Below are 5,879 nucleotides of genomic sequence, written 5' to 3' on the forward strand. Positions count from 1 at the left end.
AAAAAAGCCTTCACAGTTCTGGAACAACATCCTATGGACAGATGAGATCAAGATCAACTTGTACCAGAGTGATGGGAAGAGAAGAGTATGGAGAAGGAAAGGAACTGCTCATGATCCTAAGCATACCACGTCATCAGTGAAGCCTGGTGGTGGTAGTGTCATGGCGTGGGCATGTATGGCTGCCAATGGGAATGGGTCTCTTGTATTTATTGATGATGTGACTGCTGACAAAAGCAGCAGGATGAATTCTGAAGTGTTTCGGGCAATATTATCTGCTCATATTCAGCCAAATGCTTCAGAACTCATTGGACGGCGCTTCACAGTGCAGATGGACAATGACCCAAAGCATACTGCAAAAGCAACCAAAGAGTTTTTTAAGGGAAAGAAGTGGAATGTTATGCAATGGCCAAGTCAATCACCTGACCTGAATCCGATTGAGCATTAATCACACTTGCTGAAGACAAAACTGAAGGGAAAATGCCCCAAGAACAAGCAGGAACTGAAGACAGTTGCAGTAGAGGCCTGGCAGAGCATCACCAGGGATGAAACCCAGTATCTGGTGATGTCTATGCATTCCAGACTTCAGGCTGTAATTGACTGCAACCAAGTATTAAAAAGTGAAAGTTTGATTTATGATTATTATTCTGTCCCATTACTTTTGGTCCCTTAACAAGTGGGAGGCACATATGCAAACTGTTGTAATTCCTACACCGTTCACCTGATTTGGATGTAAATACCCTCAAATTAAAGCTGACAGTCTGCAGTTAAAGCACATCTTGTTTGTTTCATTTCAAATCCATTGTGGTGGTGTATAGAGCCAAAAATGTTAGAATTGTGTCGATGTCCCAATATTTATGGACCTGACTGTATGACCTGGCCAAGTATGTCCCCACACTTGAATCCAGTAGAACTCCTCTATAGTATTTTAAAGCTGAAGGTAGGCAACAAAAGGCCTCCAGCAAAGAGCAGCTGTGAGGAATCATGTGTAGAATAACAGAACACCTCCCTGCAGATTTATAGAAGGCTCATCCATGTCTATGAAGATTGAATCCATCCTCAAAAATAAATAAATAAAATAAGGCAATGTCACTAATAAATGGTGCATTGACTTTTGTTACAGTTGCATCTTAATCTGTTCCTAATAGTTTAAAAAGTCAGCTATTTCTGTTTTTAAATCAATTTGCTTTATACTTTGGGGGCTTTGGCTAAACACAAATCAAATTAAATTGTATTACATGGACAAGATTTTGTAATGACAGTTTATTAGTATTGACCAGTGTATACTGTATCTCATGTCAATGAGTGTCCAGCCCCTAGGCTGGGAACTGTTGGACTACACTAGCTACACCTACCTGCTTCAACAGTAATACACCGATCAGCCATAAGATTATGACCAGTGGCAGGTGAAGTGAATAACACTGACTACCTGTTACAGTGGCACCTGTCAGTGTGTGGGGTATATTAGGCAGCAAGTGAACATTCAGTCCTCAAAGTTGATGTGTTGGAAGCAGGAAAATGGACAAGTGTAAGGATCTGAGTGACTTTGACAAGGGCCAAACTGTAAGGGTGAGATGACTGGGTCAGAGCACAAAGTACAGGTTTATGAGAATATTTCCGAATTTTGAATGCAGGTCTTTTACTCTTAATGAAGTATTTTTAGAATATTGTATTGGTGGTACTTGTTAACCACCGCAGTACAGGCATTTTGAGTTGTCTGATGATGTGAATGCCCCTGTCAGCCATATGATAAGTGAACACTATATTTCAAGAGAGGAGCAAGAATTCAGTGCAGCTGGAGCTGGAGCCTACAGTACATCTAGTAGGCATTAGAGGAACTGCATTAACTTCACTGTTCAATCTTAAACTGTTATTTTGTTCTGGCCTGAACACTTTATCAGACAGCCATCCTCCTCTTTCTCCTCATCTTCCTCCTCATGTTTCATCTCCCCATCCTCCCCTTCTTGTTTTCTGTCTCTGCTGCCTGAGACCTTTGGAGATGCCTGGAGGGACACAGTGGAGATAGTGTTACATGGTGAGCCTAGAACTAGAGAATAAACTGCACACACACACACACACACACACACACCTACACACAAGTCTTAAATGGATCATAGCTTTCAGAGCAGAACAAAAGGGCCCAGTCGGAACAGAAGCAGAGGCCAGGGGTGGTCTGGAACTCTCACACTTACACTGTATATTGCATATAGCTCTGCAGGGACACACTAATCACTCTCTTGACTCTCACATGCACACACACATGTGAAAGTTACAGGCATATACACACTCGTATAAAAAAAAAGACCAGGTTGATTGGATTTAGTTTCCTACTGTGGGGTGGAGCAGAAGAACACACACAATTGTTTTAGTGCTTGAGGTTTTTTTCATACACAGGTGAGCACAGCCACACACACACACCCTCAAGCTGTCCACCTGCCTTTCTTCAGAGCCACTGAAGTAAATGGGGTGTTGAAGTCAGTCTTATGCAATTATTTCTGCTTCTCTGCAATGCACCCACTCTGGAGAAAGAGAGAGATAGAGAGAGAGAGAGAGAGTATGTGTGTGTGTGTGTGTGTGTGTGTGTGTGTGAGTGTGTGAGAGAGATAAAGGGTATGTCCTCGCATCGTGGCAGCACCCACGCCTCTTTGGTGAAAAATGAAGGCTTTCTGAAACATGGAGAGGGTGAACTATCCCATGTGCATATTCAGTAACATGGCAACTGTTAGTTAGAGAGAACTGCACTGCGTGAATATGTATGAGTCTGAACCAGATTCTGTCTGACTCAACACATGTATGGATCAGAAAATTGCCTTGGAGTAACTGTGGAATGCTGCTTATCCAGTTTCCAGATGACCACTAGCACAGATAAGACTTCCTCAGGCAACTTCAAGGTCAGAACTGCGATTTCACTCTGTGTATGCATTTGTATGTGTGTGTGTACTTCTATCAGACACTTAAAATGTTTTGGTGTAAGAGAGGCAGAGCCACTCATCTTTCTGAAGTATTTAGGAGATATTAGCAATCGACCTTGTTGCTCAAGTATCTCCTCTCATTGAGCAAAGCCTCGGAGACAGATATGGCTGTTCATTTAGTTTCATTATCTGTGTGTGTGTGCATGTGTGTGTGCATTTGATGAAGAAACTACATGGCATTCAAAAGCCAGTTTACCACTGTTTTCAAATCGGTGTGGCTAGGGGTGGTTGATGTGATAATATATAATCAAACACAGAGGCAACTCAGAGTGCTTTATACTGTGCAGGCAAAGATATGCATTAATAACATTAAAAACAATCAGCATTAAAAGCCAGAATAAAATCAATTAAGACAAAATGAGATAAAAATTGTTAAAACAAAACAAACAATTAAATGCATCCAGAAACAGAAACACAGGTAGAGAACAGTTACAGTGCAGTAATAAGTCATAAGTTGTGCTGAATGCAACAGATAAACAAGTGCAGCATAGAAACCAGTCAGTCGAAGGAAAACAGCAGAGTTTTCAGTTGAGACTTGAAAGTGGCAGAGTTGGAACACATTTAAGGTCATTAGGAAGTTAGTTCTTTAATAACACTAAACCTATAATCCAACAGTGACAGTTCTTCTTGGTGTTAAAAATATGCAACTCATGTTTTGCGACTCTTTCCGTCATCATTTGTGTATTCTTACCTACTGTATATACACCAAGTGTGTGGCAAACAACATACAGACCACAAATAAAAAGCAAAGATAAGATGGAACCTTAAAATATACCATCAGGAAAGTTTAAAAAAGAATATAAAACTGCCAGTATAATTAAGCAACATAGCACTGATTTAAATATAAAAAATCAAACATGGCTGCTACAGTAGACTCTGCAGGTCAGGATATGGGCCTCTGTTTCTTTGATTTTGTCTTTTATTAATAATCTGTTTCTTAGGTGTCTCCCATATTTGTGACAGAGCAGTATTTATTGGAGTAATATTTTAAATCCTACTTTTGTCAGTTTCTCATGACATTTGATTAAAGATGTAGTTTTTTTTAATTTAATTTCAGCTGCTTATATGTAGGCAAATGCAAAACAAATCCCACACATAGCTCATCACTTCTAACTTTGTCGACGTTTCAGTCCACAGACCTTCATCAGGAAAACTGCATAAAACAGAGCCACCCAACTTCCTGTCTACATAGACTAAGGAAGGCCAGGTAACATTCCTGGTATATGCACACAATCAGGGTGAATAAGCTCATTTTCACAGTGTGCAGTCTAGAGATCCCACCAGACTCATCACATGATAAAATCTTCGAATGTCACAAAATAAATATTGCTCAGGTTGATTCAATGATAAGGCCAAAAACTGATTGGACCAAAATGTCTACAATAAAGTGAATACAACTGATGAGCAGTGTGCAGGATTTTTTTTGTTTTTGCCTCCAGTATTGCTTACTTGATCCTATACACCTGCAAAAAAGAGGACATGGTATGCAAAAACGTTGTTTGAAGCTGCTTATATGTCGAAAGCAATTCACATTTTACAATCTAGATACTGAAAAAACTTGGTTTGTAGTGTAGTATGGAAAACTTCAGTATGGAAAACTTCAGTAACATTTTTGTTGGGGTTTCTCACACTGAACTAGGACTCAAAAATGTAGACCAGGACAAAGAAAGAGAGCTTAGAAGCATCTTTAATCAAGGTAGGAGTACAAGGTTCCAAAATGACAGTGGGGAACAAGGCTTTGTCAGGAGCAGCCCAGGTCACAGCGAGGGCCACTCAGGTGAGTCAGGCAGGCAGGAGAGGGGTCTGTACCGCTGGGAACTCAGCAGTGCACAAGTGAGGGGAGCCGATAAGGTGAGGATGGTCTAGGGAGCTGGGTAGACAGTTCAGACAGGCGGGTAGGAAACCTCAGCGGCAGATGCTGATACAGGAGATATCACAGATAAGGTGACAGATTCAGGAACAGGGAACACAGGTAAGTGGTAGATACAGAGCTGAGGGAGACTCACACAGTGTACTGGTTTTGTCAGGAGCAAACACATGAACAGAATAACATTAATGGACCAGCAAGAGACTGAGGGAATGGAGGAGGTATATGGGCAGGTGACAACAATGAATGGTGAGTTCGTACTGGAGAAAAGCTTGGGCAGGTGAGATGACGCAGGGCAAGAAGTAATCAAAATAAAAGCTTTCAGAAAAGGAATACAGCTGAACAATAACTGTTTTATTTTACAGATCTGTAATCAGCTAAGCAATGTAGTTTGGTACTGTGTTGGCATATGCGGAGAATAACTTTTCGAATAATAATAAAGAAAAAAATGTATGTTTATATTTAAATATGCTTTTTTTTAATTTTTACACTGAAAATTTACAGTAGTTCTTTTCCTCAGAATTTTCTAGGGAATTATTAAAAATGATCTGTAAAATAAAGCATTAGAAAGATTCTAATTATCCCTATTCCTCATTGTGTGTAAGAATTAATTTACTGTATATTTACAGTATAGTATGTTAGAGCTGAGCAGGTAACCAGAGAAGACATACCACCAGTGCCCCCCATCCCCCCATCCTGAGCTGCAGGGAAGGTAAGTGATTTAGCAGACCTGCACTCTGTCTTTGCATCTCCTCCTCTCCCAGAGGATTTGTTCTATAATCCTGCATTGCCCAATCCCACTCTGCTCTCTCTTTCAGAGTGCTACACTGGGTAAATGGGGGGGGTTCTCATGTTCCACCGCAGCTGGATGGGGGGAGGAGTGATAGTGTGTGAAACAGTGCTTGTTTCTCTGCTGCCATTTTGTCCTTGTGGCAGCTCTATTTGATTAACACTGGTCGTGTATGTGTGTGTGTTTCCCACATAATGCAGTTGTGTGGTTTGTAACTGCAGGGCTGACATACACACACAGAACCCCCCCCCCC

General features: G+C 40.9%; 1 protein-coding gene across 13 annotated transcripts in view; it reads left to right on the forward strand.

Moving 5' to 3' along the window:
* The window catches only part of fat3a (FAT atypical cadherin 3a), a 291,897-nt gene that overhangs the window by 74,195 nt on the left and 211,823 nt on the right, over positions 1–5,879 (forward strand). The window contains exon 1 of one of the 13 annotated variants that reach the window (XM_020619088.1): positions 2,739–2,888. The exons of the other annotated variants lie outside the window; for them this stretch is intronic. The gene's annotated coding sequence lies outside the window, so the exon portion shown is untranslated. Of the gene's footprint in view, positions 1–2,738; positions 2,889–5,879 lie in introns of those variants that run through there. 13 annotated transcript variants of the gene reach the window in all.

Source organism: Monopterus albus, unplaced genomic scaffold (genome assembly GCF_001952655.1).
Source record: "Monopterus albus unplaced genomic scaffold, M_albus_1.0 scaffold214.1, whole genome shotgun sequence".
NCBI lineage: Eukaryota > Metazoa > Chordata > Actinopteri > Synbranchiformes > Synbranchidae > Monopterus > Monopterus albus.